The sequence below is a fragment of the Rattus norvegicus genome, chromosome 8 (assembly GCF_036323735.1).
Source record: "Rattus norvegicus strain BN/NHsdMcwi chromosome 8, GRCr8, whole genome shotgun sequence".
Taxonomy (NCBI): Eukaryota; Metazoa; Chordata; class Mammalia; order Rodentia; family Muridae; genus Rattus; species Rattus norvegicus.
The window spans coordinates 56,494,247-56,512,889 of record NC_086026.1 but is presented as its reverse complement, the minus strand read 5'-3'; positions in this window follow the sequence as shown (position 1 = coordinate 56,512,889).

Genomic DNA, 18,643 nt, shown 5'->3' with positions numbered 1-18,643 from the left:
TGATGTAACCCTTATTTTCTCTGCTGTGGAAGCCAGATAATGAGACCCTGGGAGGTAACTCTCAAAGATACAGCACAGCTTCTATCAGAGTGTCCATGAGATTCCTGGTTATGGCTAGAAGAAATGACCACTCTCCTTCCTTCCTTCCCTCCTTCCTTCCTTCCTTCCTTCCTTCCTTCCTTCCTTCCTTTCTTCCTCTCTTCCTTTCTTCCTCTCTTCCTTTCTTCTTTCCTTCCTCCTTTCCCCCTCTTCTCTCTGTCTTTCTCTTCTTCCTTTGTTCCTTCCTTCCTCCCCTCCTCTTTCTTTCTTTCTTTCTTTCTTTCTTTCTTTCTTTCTTTCTTTCTCTTTCTTTCTGTCATTCTGTGTGTGTGTGCCTGTAAGCCTCAGATAGGGGCGGGTATCATTCTTCAGGAGTCATCTACCCTGGTTTTTGGAGTTTTGTTACTTTTTTTTTTGATCTCTCATAAAGATCTGGGGTTCATTGATTAGGCTAGGCTGGCTGACCAGTGAGCCTCAAGCATAGTCCAGCCTTCTAATACTGGGGCCACAGTTCATGCCACCATCCCTAGCTCTTTTAACTTTAAGGCTAGGGACTGAATTAGGGTCCCAGTCCTAGCAGAACAAGAGTGTCACTGATGGAGCTATCTCCCTGTCCTGCCTTTTCCATTTCTGAATACTTTGTTTTAAATTTCAGGTCAGCTTACACAGTAGTGGATTTCATAAAGCCCTCTTTCTACATGTGTGTCCATTTCTGACCTCCCTGAAGACACTTGGCTTGCCTTTAAGGAGGTGACAGGGCAGGGGCGGGGCAGGAAACACAGAAGGGAAGAAATTTATCCAGAATCTCTGGGCGACCTAGAAATTTGGCAGCTAAACCCTCACTTCCCCTCTTGTTAGACTCTCCTCAAGTCCCTAACTTTCTCCCACTGAAACAGGCATTTTGCTGACCAAGGAGAATCTTACTGCTGACTCGCTGTTTTGCTGGAAAAACACTGGACAGACAAGAATAGGATTTTTTTTCTATTTAAAAAAACAAAACAAGACAAAACCTGGAGGCACAAAGCTTTTAACTTAAGTGCTGGGGATTGACTGCTCTGAGCAAAATGGAGAAGGACTGTTGTCTACCTAAGAAACTCCAGGTTCTCTAGTCTGGGGACTAGAAAGTGATTCATGTCAACCTGTCCCCAGACTCTGAGGCTCCAAGGGTGTGGCATGCAGGGAGGGCAATGATATAGCTTTTACTGAGTCCATTTATACGGGAGGTGAGAGTGTGATTAAGTGCTGGGTGACCATTCCACTTAGTTCTCTGGACATTGGAGTACCATGCCCAATTTGCAGATGGGGACATTGAAATCTAATGAGATATGATAAATGTATGTGAGCACACATTTCACAAGGGATAGTTGGAGCTGGGGCTCAATCTAGACCACGGTCCATGTTCTCCATTCTCCATCTCTACTGTCCATCATCCTACTTCCCATGGATCCAAGGCATATGCTTGCTGTGATGGAGCTCTCAGGAAGTGGAGGCAGATGGTTTAGAAACATTCAAGGTCATTCATCCTTTTCCTATTGAATTTGTGGTAGCTTACACTAATTTAACTAATAAAATAAAAAATGTAAAGGCTGTTTGCTCCAGGGAGGAATATATATATGAATATATATGATCATATATATATATGATATATGAACATATATGATAATATATATTCTTTCATTAAGAATTGCAAATAAATGCTGATGGCAGGGCCTCTGGGAGTGTTTCCAAGTCAGCCTTGTATGATTAAAAAGGATCAATAGGACCAAACCAAATGGCTTGTTTATTTTCTAGCCTGTCCCTGAGTAGAAAGATGCATGCGAAAAAGAGATCTGTGGTCAAAGGTACAGCATGGGCTTGCCTGCTACCCTATTCCTAATACAGTCACCTTTTTTCTTAAAAGTTAAACAGTCTCAAGGGAGATTCCTCAGAGTGGGGACAGCACCTCACCGCACCCATTAGCCTGAATAGATTTGAGAGGAAAATTCTTGTTTGACTGAAGGAGGAAGAATCATGAAAACACACAGGGCTTTAGAAATGTAAATATCCACCGAATTAGATGCTGAGGATGATGGAGATATGCCAGAGGAAGCCTGGATGTGAGAATTTGGCAGACAGAGATGGATGAGAAGGACTAAGAGAGTGGGTGAACAGAAGAGACAAAAAGCCACAGGCATGAAGGAAAGAGAAGCTTGGGAGTGGCCGAGCCTGACAGGACATTCAGTGGGAATGGGGGAATCCCTCTGACTCAGTCTGTTACTGGGGGTAAGGAGATCATCACTACCTGAATAGCCCTGGGTGCATAACACAGAAGGATGCTTGCAAGCATGCTCAAAAGCTGCTTGCAGTAGACATGACTCATGCCAGGCAGTGAGTTTCCTCATCACTTGGGAATTTGTTAGGAAAGCACAGTCTTAGGTCCTCCCCAAGAGACTGAGTCAACAGCTCTGGTCCTAGGCCAATGTTTTGCTTCTACAAACCCTTAGACAGTTTGTATGCATGCCATGGTTTAAGAGCCACCAAAACAGAGGAATGGGGAGGAGGAGGGGGTCAAATCATGACTGTGAAGAATTCTAGAGTCTAGCTCACAGTAGCGAGGAGATTAAAAAGACAAAGGACACAGATTTTGTTCTGATGTGAAGAGGGCATAGCATACGGAGAGTCTGGAGGTCTTCCAGATGGTGTGAGGAGCTGCCTAAAATCCTGGATGGGACAAGGCAGGACGTGCAGGAAGCAAGAACAGTTTACCTGAAAGCCAGTGAACCAGCCCAGGAACAAAACAACCAGTTTAAGGCCTTCTGAATGGTGCTGATGTAACTGGAACCCTGGGCATAGCATAGAGTGGGAATTCAGTGGGCTTGGAGACAGATTCCTTCTCCCATCCCTTTGTCACTGAGCAAATTCAACCAAGGCTAGCATGCCCAGAGACTCTTCCAATCTTCTTTTAGTTGTTGCTCTTTTCTCCTACCTCAACTATGGAGGCTTGAGTCTCTCTCTCTCTCTCTCTCTCTCTCTCTCTCTCTCTCTCTCTCTCTCTCTCTCCCTCTCTCTCTCTCTGCTACCGATGAGAGTAGATGAATTCTGCCAGAGGTAAGGTCCTTTATTTACTGCTGAGCCTGGAAAGGGATGGAGGAACTGACAGCTGGACCCTGGCACTTTGGCTGCCTTTCTTAAGGGGCTAATAAATGCCCAGACAACCCAATCCAGGCAGACTCGGAACACCCCAGTCTCAGCAGTAGAGGGCCTGTGCTCCAGGTATTGCACGCCTATCTCTTGTCAGTACAAACACCTTAAAATCATCTCGGGGAAACTTCTGCAAATGTAAAAAAAATAACCATTAAGGTGCTTATAGTTTTGGAAATGTTCAATTTGGGCCTTTTTAATGTAGATTCAAATCGGCTCTGGGGATCTGCTTGAAGAAAAAGCACTTTGTGCTTTCCATTTGGCTTAGCAGGCAGACCACCTGCAGGCCTCTTAGGGGACCCCACTTGGAGACCCACTGTGTTAGCAGCCAGCCTGGGTAGAGGGAAATAGCTGCTGTTCTTCTCAGTGCTTCAGGAGGAACTGCCTAATGAATTGAAGGGGGATTAAAACACCCAACACCCAGTTGAAAGCAATCTCCATTAGCGTAGCACACACAACACAACCATGAATTATTGTGTTGATTGGAGGAGACAAGCCATAAATTTCTCCTATTAAACTCCTTGACTCAGAATATCAGGCAGAGACTAATGACTTAAAAATAATACATGCAAATGTCATCGGCATACAGATGACCCGGGGTTCTGGTCCCAGCAGAAGAAGTCAAACTTAGGACTTACAGAGAATACACTTAGGAACTGGGGCAGAATGCATGGCCCCGTGTAGATAACAGGAATATTTTTATGTTTCCTCAGTGAGTGGGGACTCCAGAGAAGAGAGGGAGACCCCTCCCAGAAACAAATATTGATGTTGTCTGCTCTGGGCCCAGCCTGAAATCTCCCCATTGCCCCATGCTTTGTCTTTCTGCATTGGCAGCTGAAAGCAATTACCTTCTCTAAACCTGTTCTAACCAGATCCTGTCCCAACATCAAACTCTAGACTGGCCTTCTTTCCAACTCAGCCTCCAGCCAACCCACTGACCCACTTTGTCCAGTGTGGAGCTGCACTGATTCCAGAATCCTGTCAGATATGCCTTTGTGGAATGAAAGTTTAGTATAGGTGGACCTACCCATTCTCTCTGTCAGCATAGACTTTATTTTTCTGGTAGGAATCCTGACTGCTTTTTTCTTGAAGTCTCTCTTTCAGCTCTGTCCCATACCTACCTCAGTGTCTGAGATCCCTACTGCCCTTAGTGACTCAGGTAGGATCTACATTGAATCCATCTCTGAGCAAGGGTTCATGGCTATCCCTGGCACTACCTGATGGATTCAGGAATGGGCAAAAGCCCTAGGAACTTCGGATTCAGGCTTGAGGGAAAAGCAATTCTTTATGGTCACGCCTGTATGAATGACATCTGGCTCTTGGAGGGTGGGGGTCCTGCTTCCCAGATTCTGCTCTTGTCCTTTGTCATACCGCCTCTGTCATTTCATCCCATGACACCCTCCAGAGAGCAGCACCAAGTTTGCTTTGTAGGACCGCCCTCAAATGGCAGGATGTCAGCATCATCCCTTGTGAGACTCACCGTGGTTTATACTTACCTAGGCTTATGCCAATGCCCTCAGGATGAAGCTGGGTTCTCCATGAGTCCAACAGCCATCTATCTCCAAGGGGCTGACGGGGAAGGAGACATTCCTACTCCATAAGCCCCTGATGCTCTAAGGCTTCCTGCTGGAGAACAGAGCATCAAACACATTCCCGGAGGTGCTGGAGGGATCATTTCTTCTCTTTCCTTCCTCTCCACTCCCTCCCCATTATTTTTTATTATTTTTTTTATTAACAAGGATGAAAGTAAATGTGAACTCGAAACAATAAGGCATGGAAAATCACAGAAATAACTTAATTAAGTTTTTAAAGATTTCCATGCTTGAATAAATTAGCCTTCCTGCAAATGTCACAACATTCAGGGAAAAAAAATTGTAATCAATGGAGCACAGTGCTCCCCTGCTCTTTAGTTAAGGGAAGGCTCCATTGGTGCGGTTCCATTTACCCCGCTCCCCTCAGCAGCTGCCGCTCCTTGGCCCCCTGGCTTCAGGCAAGGGCATCAGACTCTAGAATCAGCATATTCTGTTCTGCTGCTGGGGAAGAAGAAAGATGGAGGATGGTGGGTGGGGGTGGGGCTAGGAGGACCAGGCAGGGAGACTTTCCTTGTTGTGTGGTTGTCATAGTCCTGGCTATCCTTTCCAAGGCAGCAAAGGCAACTCTCTCTAAAGTTTGAGAGTGTCTCCTAGACTCAGGACGATCTAAGCCTCAGAACCAAGAGGGACCATCGTGAAAATTAGAAAGGACTGAAAGGGAAGGGGGTAAAAGCTAGTCACCTGTCACACCCTCTTTCTTTGTCCCACTTTCCAGGCTTTTCCTCATACTGGGGCTGCCAGAGACTGGAAGGTCTCAGGAATAGGCAGGAGAGGATGATGGGAAAGGGAGAGGGCCCTGATGTCAGACACAGCCTCCTGCCTGCAGCTTGATGGGTCTCCATGGCCTTCAAGGCAAGAGGGCAGCTTGCTAGGCTAATGCGTCCAGCCGCTGCTGATTTGAGCAGCAAGTGATGTCATGCTGGCTGCCAGTCCTGCTATAATGCAGCTGTCAGGGCCCCATGGGGAAAACTTGGGGAGAAATACGAGAAGCCTAAAAAGCAGCAAAAGGCCCAGTCAAGTGAAGGGAAATGGAATTACAGTAATGCTGAAAGCCAGCACACTGGAGAATTAAAATGCTTTGTTTTGGAACCAGATTCTACTCGACCCAAGTTATTAAATTATTTATTGTTTGCCTCTCCAGTAATGGGAGAGATTGATGGTGTGTGTGTGGGATCAGGCAGGGCAGAGATTGCTTTAATTATCAGATACATTCGGGGGCCACCCTGGGTCTAGGCTGGTGCCCCTGGTGCTTGGGGCGGAGTGGTAATGTGATGGTCAGAGCTTAATTAGATCCCTCCACTGCATTCATGGTAGTAATCTGAGAGGAGCCCTGTCAGGATCTTCCAGACTCACTGTGATAGACTATTTCTCTAGGATGTTTCATGACCTTAAGAAGTGTTGCTTCTCTGGCATGGCTTGATGATAGGTAGCTATCTCCAGAGCCTCAGGAGCTCACAGGCTGCCATCACACTGGGTATGGGGTGAAGACGATTAAGGATCCTGATAGATGAGGTAGGGTCAAAATATGGACGAGTCCCACACAGCCCATTCATCTTGGCCTCGGCGCATCCTTTGGCAATGTTGGGAAAGCAGGGCAAAGATGACGACACATTTCACAGAAGAGGGATCGAGGCTTGGAACTTTGCCTGAGCCCTCCAGTGGATGAGTGGCAGGTTCTAGTTGGCTTGGCTCCAGAGCCTAACCTTGACGTCTCTGCTATTGTACTTCATGGCTTCAGGGATAAAGCAAGACAGAAGATGGGGAAGTGAGGCTGCTAAGACTTTGTCTCTCCTCTGACAGTTAGCAAATTCTAGTTTTTCTCTAGGTGTGTACCAGCTGCTAGTCAACTAGACTCAGCTGGAAAGGAGCAGTTCGAAGCTGCCTGTTGATTGATGGAGGGACCACCCTCTTAATCCCAAACCTTGGGACGAGCCGGTTTATGATCCGTATCCAGGGGGAATCTCAAAAACCAAGATCAGAGTTGACTGTCGAAGGGTACCTGGGCTCCTCGCCCTGACTCTTCCTAAAGTCTAATGGGTTATCAGTGCAAGGGACAAGTGATCAGACCCTTTGTCTCCTACCTGATGTCACAAGAAATAACACTAAGGAAGCCATCCTCAAGTCTGCTTAGCCTGTGAAGTTCTGAGACTCACAAGGCTTGAGAAGATCCGCAGTATTAGTGGCTGCTTGTCCACCAGACACGAGTCCTAAGGAAGTGGATAGCTATTACCACAGCGACTGGAAGTAAAGGTCTGGGCTGAACGCTTTGCCTCCTCAATTAGTGCTGGTCTTCCTTTTCCTGCAGATTTGGGGACTCTTCTGTTAATAATGACCTTTTTGGATTTATGCCCAGGACTTAGAGATATTATCTTCGGATCCAGGTAATGAGGTCGCAACTGATCCTGAACAAATGGAGGAAGTTATTTAATAATTACAATGCGCTGTCTGAGGGGGACCTTTCATTTGTCGAGATGAGCGGCATCTGTTTATCCTCACGCTCAAGCGGAAGATTGTGTGATATTTCGGGGTTAATTCTGGATGGAATCCATTTTGCTTTCCGCCTTCGTTGCCTTGGCTTTGACTTGGTCTGTTTAAAGGCACGGCTGCGTTCTCCATGAGAGGTTGCTACAGTGGAAGGCACACTAGTGGAAACCAGGTCAGAAGGCCAGAAATACCCTTTTCTCTTAGTCTGCAGAATATAATCAGCTTCCAGGTCCCATAGATGATGCAGGCAAGGGAGGTTGGGAGTGACTGGACACCTAACTTTTGTTTTTTGAAGCAGGATCTCAGTAGATAGACCAAGCTAGCCTGAAACTAGTCATTCTCCAGGTGTTTCATTTACTTTCTTAATTGTTTGTTTGTAGATGACCCTACTATGTACCCCAGGTTGGCCTGCAACCTCCAGTTCTGCTGCTTCAAACTCAGAATGCTGGGATACAGGAATGTGCCTTCATAGCCCATGGCAGCAGAACATCTTTATTATTATATTAAGTTTTCATACAGTATATTTTGATCACATCCTTTATACTTTCCTCTCCTCCAAACCTTCTCAGATCCTCTCCCAATTCAGAGGGGAAATTGGTAAATTCCATGTAGATTACACAAGGAAGTAGAGAGGAGTTCAACTCTCTCTCTCTCTCTCCTCTCTCTCTCTCTCTCTCTCTCTCTCTCTCTCTCTCTCCCTCCCTCCCTCCTTCCCTCCCTCCCTCTCATTTTTTAAAGTGCAACAAAATAGAAGAATATAGGACCTAGGTGCTCAGAAAAGAAACTGCAGGCCTCGCCACGAAGACTGTGAGACTTGTGGGGTGGAGGTGGCAGTGCAACCTAGAGCTCAGGGAAGCTCTTCACTATTCCTTGGGGGAGGCTCTACTATTCACTCTTTGGTCTTGAGGGGTTGGGAAAGGGGAATGGTAAGACTCAAGGCATGGAAGGGAAGGCAGCTTGATTTGAGTTATACAGAAAACCCTGCACTGTCAGGGACAGGACCCCAAGCTAACTCTTTAACCTGTTTCTGTGTACTTTTAAAAACACCCCTGATCTGTGGCCATTGTGCCTCTGCTTATACATCAGGGGACAATGATGTGACAGAACGGGGGAGGGGAGAAAGGTGAAGGTGGGGAAAGATAGGGGAATATATTCAACAGGCAATATATACTTGTGTGAAGATGTTCTTACATAACAGGGTACCACTACAACAAATAGACATGGTAAAACAAATTAATTGACTAATATATTAATTGTCACATGTTAGTTATACATATTAATCAATTGACTAACATGCATACAGTCCTTTAACTTTTGTCTGCTGGTTGTCCTTTGCTGTCCTGGTCATGGATTTGTATCTGTCCTCTGTCTTGGAACAGTTATCAGGATTTGAAATAGAGTTGCCACAGCCACCCTGGGTCTTCTGGTGAAATGTTCTGATTGCTTATGTGTGTTTTGGAGAACGTCCACCCAGATTCTTTGTTTTCTCCCCTCGGTCTTCCTCTTTTGAATAAGCTTTGTTTTCTAGATCCCGAAGAAGAGAGAATTGTACCCAACAATACTCAGGTCTGGCCTGATGACTGAAGACTCAGTCTTGTCCAACTTCGTTTTTCTTCTATTTTGTTTCACCAGTGAAACCTCAGTGAGGAGATTATTATTCTTGTTATTTATTTAGTTTTGAAGAGTATGTAATTGGCAGGAGACCAGAAGTCTGACAGGAAAGATATAAGAGAAGATGTATCCCTCGTGTCTGGGGAGGCTCTCCTGGCAGGGCTAACCCCACTCCTTGGAGCCTTTCATTCCTCTGGGATGAGCACAGACATCAGACCTGAGGGGGATTGGTCTGAGAGTAGAACTGCTATGAGTTAGAGGGGTGACGTGAGTTGGAGCAATCCTTTGAAAGTCATCCTGTTGACCTCAGAGCCGTGGTTGATGTCAGGGGGAGAAGGCCCTGTCCATCACACTAAGTGTCTCTGGGTTATTGTCCTAGAAAATTCTTTATCCACACTGTCATGACATGAATCATGTGGGCAGCCAGTTCCTCATCTGACTTTTTCAGGATGCAACAAGGGTGCAGCTCCCTCTCTGTGGAATGATCTTGAAACCATAGTGCCTAGCACTGTGTAGGGTCCTCAAGGAAACTAAGCTGGGAAAAGAACAAACCCACAATGTCCCGACACTGCTGGGCTTCTGTTGACAGGTGTTGCCATTTGTCTCTGGAAGCTTCTGTTACAGAGCTGTTTAGCTGCAACTGGCTTTTCCAACCACTATCCCAAGACTTCCTTTATCTAGCCAAGTTAGAGAGAGGAGGGAGGGGAGGGAGGGAGAAAAAGGAGGAGGGGAAGTCGAGGGATAGAAATCTGATTAGGACTGAAGAGGCTTGAGAAACCAGCCTCGGTTTTCTGAGAGAAAAGATTTTCTTCCTTTCTACTCCACTGAAACCCCCTCCCCCTTGTTCCTTTCCACCATCCAGGTCTACAAAGCAATTTCATTGCAAAGCCCCTTAATTTTTCCCCCAATATCTCTATTGTCTCCATCTGGAAAGCTCAAGTAGGTGAACAAAATAATCTCTTGAAGCAGAGAAATCACAGTTCAGGGCCCATCCTGCACTGGTCTCCACAGGTGGGCCTGCTTTCCTTCCTTCCTTCCTTCCTTCCTTCCTTCCTTCCTTCCTTCCTTCCTTCCCTCCCTCCCTCCCTCCTCTCCTTTCTTTCCTTCCCTTACCCACCCTTTCCTTTTTCAAACCAGAGTTTTGCTTTGTAGCCCAGATGAATCTTCGATTCTACCCACCCACTAAGGCTTATACCACAACCCCTGGCTTGGGAGCTGTGTATGTATCCCATGGGAGTCTATATTTCTGTTTAGCTGCAACTGGCTTTTCCAACCAGGGTCCCATTTTAACTGTTTCCTTGGTGATTTCCCTTGGGGAGATTTGTCTGCCCATCTTCCCTTCTAGGCTTGGAATTGACCTTAGACATCGTTAGTCTTTGGTGAGGACATCCTTCACCTGGCTCATAGGGCTTTTTGCCGGGGTGGGGGATGGGGGTGGTGTCCCACTTCACCATGTCTCCCACAGTGCTTGAGCTTGCAGAGGCTTTAGGGGTCACTGGTTTGTCCCCAGAATGTCATTATCTAGCAGAGGAGACTCAGCATTGAAGTCTTATGCAAGATCGCCAAGTAGACTTCTGGGTGTCTAATCAGGGGGCCCTTTTCCCTCAAGACTACAATGCTGTACTCCCAACACTGTGATCTTTGGCCCCTCTAATCTGACTGTGGTGAGCTGAGGTGACCCCTCTGGACCCCGTGACCAACCTTCTGGCAGGCAGATCAGCCTTCCTGGCATCCCACACCTGTGCACACAGGCGCCGCCCAACTTTGAACTTCCCTCCTGTCTGGGGACTGAAGCCAAAGCCTCTTACAAAACTGTCTTCTAAGGGCCCCTTGGCTGTCCTGTTTGTAAAGCCCTTCACAGTCAGCCTTGCCTTTCATTTCCTTAATCTTAAATTGCATCAAAAAGGGAGAGATTAGAGGTAAAACCTCAATAAAGGACTGAACAAAAGCCTGCTCCCCCATTGGATTCTCACACCTAGCTTTGCCTTTTTCCCCTCCCTCTTGTCTGAACAGACCCAGTGTCTGAACCTCTTTTCCTTTTTTTTTTCCTCTCTAAAACTTAGATTAAAACACTATTTAGAAAAGGCCCACAAGTTTGAAGTCACCTCTGGTTCATACATTAAACATCAAATGTACATTAACTGTGAATTATGGTCATGAAAAGTAAATCCTTTAATGCCGTTTTCTGTGTTCCACTGCTGCAGCTTAGCATTAATGGCCTCTTTGCCACTCCATGAAGGATGGGCTCCTTATTTTCCAGCTCTTGCCACCGTGGAGGCTCCCTCTTGGTGCCACTGTAAACACACAGGCATGGGAAAATATTGCAGGGGTGTTTAACATCCACCTAGGTGGGACCAGCCATTTACCGGCAATGGCCTGGGGGGTCATGCCTTGGACAGGACTCCCCGCTCCATAAGCTCTTTTTAACGGAGAAAGCTCAGTTGATTGTTTGCAATAGTGGGTCCTGAGGAACCTTGGTTGTTAGGAACGTGTCTAACTGAGCTGTTGATCACCTCAGAGAAGCAAGCTGGCTGAATGGCCATGGGTGGATGCTGAGCTCTTGCACAGCGCAGGCATCTTTCGTCCCACCATGCCAGGCTGAGGGCGATAAACACTCAGAACATAGAGCCCCTGAGAAGGGCCCTTTCTTTAATGTGGTGGGAGCTCACTCTTGGTGGAGCCCAGGTGCAAAACTACATACAAAAAAGAGCTTTAGTTACAACCTGATCTGAAGTCTGGGACGTCAGAACCACAGAAGGGTTCTGTGGGACAAGCCGTAGAAGGTTTGGAGACAAAACTCAGAAAGTTAGAATGAAATTCTTCTTCCATATGGGCTAAGAGAACCACAGTAGCCTCGGTAGATAATGATGGGAAAGCAATATAAAAGGCATGGTATTTCATTGCAGCGTTTATGCACCTTTAAAGCTTGCAGTAAATTACACAAGTTATTTAAATACATTCTTTAATATTTATGCTTTGTTGTTTTAATAAAGACTTCTATTTTTAAATAAAAATGCATAATTAAGTGGAACAGAATATTTTTTCCTCTTTGACGTGCTTAATCATGCCTCTGGGAGGCTACAGTTGTTTAGAAGAAGTTCAGACCTACCTTCCGCTGTGCAGCACCCAGTAGGTGCCTTATAGATGTCCAGCGATTAACGGTTATGTACCTGACCCTGTGTTATGTTCTGTTTTGGTGAGGTGAAGGGAAGGTGAAAGGGGGAGAGGGTAGGGGAAAGGAGAGGAGAGACGCTTTGCTCTAATAGAGCTTATAACACAATAAGGAGGGCAGACATTTGTTACGGAAATGAGTGTGGCTTCCCCGGGAGATCAGGAGGCATGGGAGTACTGCTGATGCGAGTGGATGACAAAGGAACTTAAGCAGGGTGGAAAGCTAGGAAGAGAAAGTAAGACAGGCATCCCTGAGGATGCGATGATTGCATTTGGATCTAAGAGCTATGTAGGAAATTGATGGAGAGAAGAGGACTACTGGGGCCCAGGCCGAGTATTCCATGTAAACCAAAACCGAATGGTAGGAGGCAGTCCTGTGCATGTGGATGACTTTGAAGAAGGCAGGTGACTTGCTTGGTGACAGTGCAGATCTTGCTAAGGTTGGGCTGGGGCAGCATTGAGTGGGAACTGAGATCCAGTACTGTTCCCTTTGTTCAGCCAGAGTCCATGAGACACTGCATCAGAATAAAGTCCCAGTTGGACTGCCCCGAAAGGAGGGACAGCTCTATCAAGTCCCTTTAGAGTTCCCTGTGACACTGGGCCTGGAGGATGCCAAGGCAGGGAGTAGGTGAGGGCTGACCAGACTGGGAAGTTTCCAGGACCAGACACTCAGGCCTGAGAGCCAGAGCTAATGGCCCAGGCCTTTATTCCAAGAAGAATGAAGAACTGATGGAGAGCTCTGAGTGTATGATGAACAGATTTACCTTTTGGAAAAGATCACCCTGGTTGCAGTGTGGAAAATTGATTATTGGGGCATTAGAGTCAAAGAAGATGCAGTTTAGGGGTGCTGGGGAATCAGACTCAGACCTTCTTGCTTACACAGCTAGTACTTTACTGACTGAGCCAGCTCTTCCTAGTCTAGTTGTTGGTGTTTAGTTGTAATCTGTCGGCAATGACCCCAGGGTATGTAGTGATTTCATCAATGGGTGAACAGGGAAATAGAAGGTCATAAATGGGGATCTACTCTGATACCAAGGTTGGCTCTCAATCGATAGTGTCCTGTGGCCAACTTAGCTGATTTAGCTCAGCATGAAGGCCACTGTCACAGAAGTTGTGGCGACACATTGCTTCTCCTGCTGCAGGTGGTTATAGAGTTTTAGACATTTAGAAATGATCCTAGCCAGGAACCAAGGAAGACATGAGCCATTACTATAGTGTTTAGTCTATGTGGGAAAGATTAGATGTAATAGATGTGTTGGGAGGTTCTAAAATGATTATGTGTTTCAGATAGAGTGCTAATGCGGAAGAGGACTTGAGAACAAGTCTAGACTAGCAGAGTATCACCATCATCACTGGAAGACAAGTGAGCCTGGTGAGAAAGATTGATTGACTGAGCCTCTGTGAGACTCTGGGGTTCAGCCTTCGGCCCACTGGCTGTTCAGCTTAAACAACAAAACCAGTTATGGTGCCTCAGTGACATGTGGGTTTGAACTTTGGTTGAATGTAGAGGTTTGATGGAGACAAGATTGGGAAGGACATGGGCTGACAGTCTTTGTTACTTGTGGACACTCTAGGATTGAAGACAGGAGAGGTTCACAACAATAAAACCTAGAGTTTTGTTGACTTAAAAGTCATATTTTAGAATGAACATTATAATGACTCTAAGGTTAGTAAAATTGATTCTTTAGTGCAGTGGTTCTCACCATGTGAGTCATGACCCCTTTGAGGGTTAAAGGACCCTTTCACAGGGGTCATCTAAGACCATTGGAAAACACAGATATTTGTATTACAATTCATAACAGCAGCAAAATGACAGTAATGAAATAGTAACAAAAACAATTGTATGGTTGGGAGTCACAGTCTGAGTTACTGTGTTAAAGGCTTACAACACTAGGAAAGTTGAAATCTACTGCTTTAGTGGTTCTACTGCTCTGTATGAAGAAGAAAGGGAGAGATCTCCCTCCCTCCCTTCCTCCCTCCCTCCCTCCCTCCCTCCTTCCTTCCTTTCCCTCCCTCCCTCCCCTCTCCTTTCCTCCTTCACTCCCTCCCTCCCTCCCTCCCTCCCTCCCTCCCTCCTTTCTTCCTTCCTTTCCCTCCCTCTCTCCCTCCCCTCTCCTTTCCTCCTTCGCTCCCTCCCTCCCCTTTTTTCATCCCTTTCATTCTCTCCCTTCCCTTTTCTTTCTTTTTCTTTGACCAAGGTAAGATACGTTTTATCACAGTAAAGAAAAATTAAGGGTCATCTAATATTGAGTAGAAAATGCCAAGAAGTAAAGGCTCAATGCTGTTGGTCCAACTTCTCATTAGGTAGAGCTTAAACCAAACTTGTTACTGTTGATAATACTGTTGGATCCTCTCCTACACATCTGAAAATGGGTCAGCGAATTTAATCATCACAATAAAATCGCCATACCTCTGGGAGTCTGTTGTTATTAACCACAATTTGCAGGAAAGAAACTAACGCACAGAGGAGAGGTAAAGTAACTTACCTAAGCAAGCAAGAGTCACATCCTGTCTACCCTAGATGCTCATGCCGAACGCCCTATCTTAAAAAAAAAAAAGAGGAGCCTGTGAATTCTCAAGAGTTCATTTATCCCAATCTGGAATTCAGAAGAATCAACTCTATCTTTCTTTCTTACTAGCAAAATTTGTGGGCCCTGTGAAGGATAATGGAGGCTGCAAAGTGTGGCAGAGATCTCTGTCTTGATGTTTAAGAAGTGAGCCTCCAAGGTCCTGGAACCTAGCCACCACGTAGAGGAGAGTGTCCTGGCTGTCGTGCCACATTCCACAGTAAGTGTTGGGCACACGATAGCTTCTAAGATGGATTTCTCATTGTGAACCTTCCTGTCCCCCAAACCGATGTGGTCTGTATTCATCACTCAAGAGGCAAAAGCTGCTCTGCTTGGTTTGCTTTCCATCACTTGGTGTGCATCAATGCTGACCTTGAACCTGATGCTCTGCCTCTGTTCTTTATAGAAATCTCTCTCGGTAGTGGATTCAGACCTCTAACTGTGAGTTGTTGAGAGAGAGAGTGAATGAATGACTTGGTGTAATGTCAACTACCCATCTGTTTAGAGTTCTAAAATATAGGTACGACATTGGATTGCTTCTCGCTTAACACTCAGTTCTGTCTTCTCAGATCCATCAGGCAAATGACGTAACCATCTTGACTATTTGGATTCTAGAAAAATAAAACACAGATCTTTTTGGCCAGGTGTGCTCCTTTGGTTTAACCTGTTGGGCATACAGACTGCCGCAATCGCTTAGGTGATGATTCTCCCCGTGCACCCTGAGACTGGCATTTTCTGAACTCATCTCTTCTCTTCCAAGTTATCATGGACAGCATCATCGCTAAGTCTTGTCTTTACCTGAAGACCTCAGATTTTATTTCTTTGATCTAGAACAAACAGTCTCGCAGTTGCGACATGCACAGAAATGGGAGAGAGATCACTTCCTATCAGTCCATGTTGTGGGACCAAATCTATTGCCAAACTTGTTTCAGATTCAAAATTAAGTTTGTGTTGGCTCAAAAAATTAATACTTTGACTGTACCCACCTTAGCCTCCTAATGAGATGCATTCAAAAGAAAGAGAAAATCTGCTTAGCTACCTAGGAGTTGTCTATTGGAGGCAAGGTTAAGAGTACCAAGCTAGAAAACAAGATCTAGGGTCACCTAGTGAATATCTTAGGCCAGAAACACCCAGCTGTTCAGGGAACATGGATAGCTGTTCTCCTTCCAAAGTCAACCCTGTTTCCATTTTGCCCCGTTCTGTTTCTCTTTGGATGGACAGACTCAAGCAAAGCTTGGAAGGAGGTGCTGAGATCTGAACAATTTGGGATGTGACTAGGGTATGTAGTACTGCTGACTCTCTTTACTTCAGAGGCTCTTGGAGTGGGAGGGGACAACCATGCAGAATCCCATGGGCTGGGAAGGGATTCATCTGTCCTATAAATAAACAATACAGGAAGTACTCCGGGGAATGTGGAAATGAGTCTTCTGTTGAGATGATATCCTCACCAGGGGCCTTACCTGTAGCATCTAAAACATTCCTTCTAAGATCTCCCTTTATTCCTGTCACGTCTGCCACTCAACAGTCTAGGAAGTCTCCAGAAAGAAACAAAGAGAATCCCTTCTTCCCTTTCTTCTCCTTCCCCAGAGGAAGGCTTTTGCCTAGTTAAAATAACTATTCTAAAACTGAAGAAAGTTAAAATGGAAATGAAGAAAGTCCAAATGTGCGGTGCGTCTGCAGACTTACACTGCAGGACTTGTGCAATAAAGGATACTAATTAACAGGACAGGGAGGCCTAGGTTTATTCCATGTCTGCTCTTGGGATCTCTCCGTGTTGGATCTGGTGTTCTAACATGTAGAGCTCATCAGGTAACTGTCTGATAGTCCACTGTCGCTGCTAGCAGAGAGCTTTAGGGAGCGTGACACCCCCAAATTTCCTCAAAACACCACCGAGGAGCAGGTGTGCTCGCTCACTGCAGGACTCCCACTTATCTGACAAAGTGTCCGTACTTCTTTAATACAAAACAGAAGTTCAGTGCCACGCGGCTTGTCCAGTTTATTTCAGCACCTCCTTTTCTGCAGGCATCAGGTACATTACAGACAAGAAAATTGGGTTTCAGAAATAGCACCTGTCGGAGAACGGCAGGCAGCGCCCCCCACCCTCGTCAGCACCAAATGGTCTTAATTAACTTTGGACCCTTCTGTGCCTCACACTTTATTTCTGAATGTTATTGAAAGTTGTCAGAACTTGTCTCACTTTTTTTCCCTTTTATTATTAATGTGTAAATACAATGCCTCAGGAGTGTTACTAAAACACAGAATCTAATCCCAGGAGATTAATTTATAAACGCAGCATAGGGTGAAGTTACATCCTGGTGACTGCAAATTGATGTTTGTAAGAGCCACAAGCATCAGCCTCTTCAAACCCATAGGGATTCAGAAGGCCAAGGGGGCCGATGGGAAAGAGCCAGGACTAGCCAGCTGGGTTCCACCCTTAGGACATAGCACCTTGGGTCCCTCCAGGTGAGTTGGAGGAGACTAAGGTTACCTTCTCTTCCTGATGAGGCAGAGCCCCTGCAAGGCTGTCCATCCATTAACCGAGTCCATGAGCATTTATTGAGCACTTACCCCACATCAATCTATGCTCAGCTCAGTGGGAATCAAAACCAGCAAAGCAGTACTTACTGCTTACCATGACCTTATCCTCCTGGAGAGACTCAGATGTACACATTAGAAACAGCCGCTGGTTCCCACAAGTATGGGGTTGTGGGCTGTGGATTTTAAGTGCACAGTTTCCATAGAGAGGAGAGTCGGTGTGGACTGTAGTGAGCAGGGAATTCCAGAGAGATGATTTGAGGGTAGATTGCTTGGGTGGGGTACACTGATCTTAGGCACAAGGCAGGAGAATTGAGGGTGGGGTGCCCAGGGATCAACTAGAAGAACAGGGAAGACCCACCCGTGGTCACTGCTGTGACCTCTATGTCTTCAGGAGAGCTCTCAACAATGACAATAAATCAATGACTTAGAAGCTATGCCCTATGTGAACTTGAGACAATGTTTGTCCAAGACCTGTAGCTAAATGATCCTTGGCCCAGTGTCATCTACCTGTGTCCGTAGCAGCTCTGAGCACAAAGGAGTTTGGCCCTTCAGATAAAGCAGTAAGGGCTCCCAAGTCAAAGGAAGTATGGGTGGGACAGAGATATCTGTGGCTTGGGGTTCATCTGGGCAGGGGTTCTTGATGGGCGGAGGAAGGGGAGCAGGGCCTTCCATTTTGAGGTTTTTGATGTCCCTTGTAGTGACCAGGGACTTGTGGTTCATGGGGACAACTGTTGTGGAGATAGGTTTTATTTAGCTCCTGTGGGCTAAATATGCTATGGGTCTCACTTTTTCTACCGTTGCCTCCCACCGCCGGTCAGCTTTTGTGTGGCTGCTGCAGACCCTTCCAGGCATCTTACCTAAGTGGGTTTGGAGAAGGAGAGAGGGGCAGACTCAGCAGTCATGTCTAAGGCCATCCCAGGCCAGTGGAAAGTCAGCAGTTGGATGAAGAAGGGGTGCTAACTGGGATACGCACCTAAGGAAAAGAGCAGCCAGGACAAGGTGTGGCGGAGTGGGGCGGAGTCTTTCCCTGGCCTTCCTTTCTCCAGCAAGGCTTCAGAAGAAATGGTGGCTGCTCCAGGGAGTTCTCATTATGCATGAGACCTGACATACCAATCCAAGGGTGATCAGGACCAGACTGACATGTGCCAGGCTGTCAAGGAGGCCAATGATGAGCAGCCCTACCTACCATCTCATGGATGTGGAGGAACAGGCCACATCCTGCTGTCTTCTCCCTGGTTTCCTACATGTGCAGTGATTCTCCCTCCCTTGATGAGTCCTTGGCTACAGGGTCCTCCAGTTTCACTTTTACAGCCACGGTCACCTCATCTGCCTCACCACATCCATACCACCTTTTCTAGGCTGAGATGGCCTAATGGACAATTTACTTGGGTCCTCCCAGGGGGCCCTGGAGAAGAAGGAAGGATAGGGTTGGAGAAGTCCAAATGAGGAGAGAGAGAAATG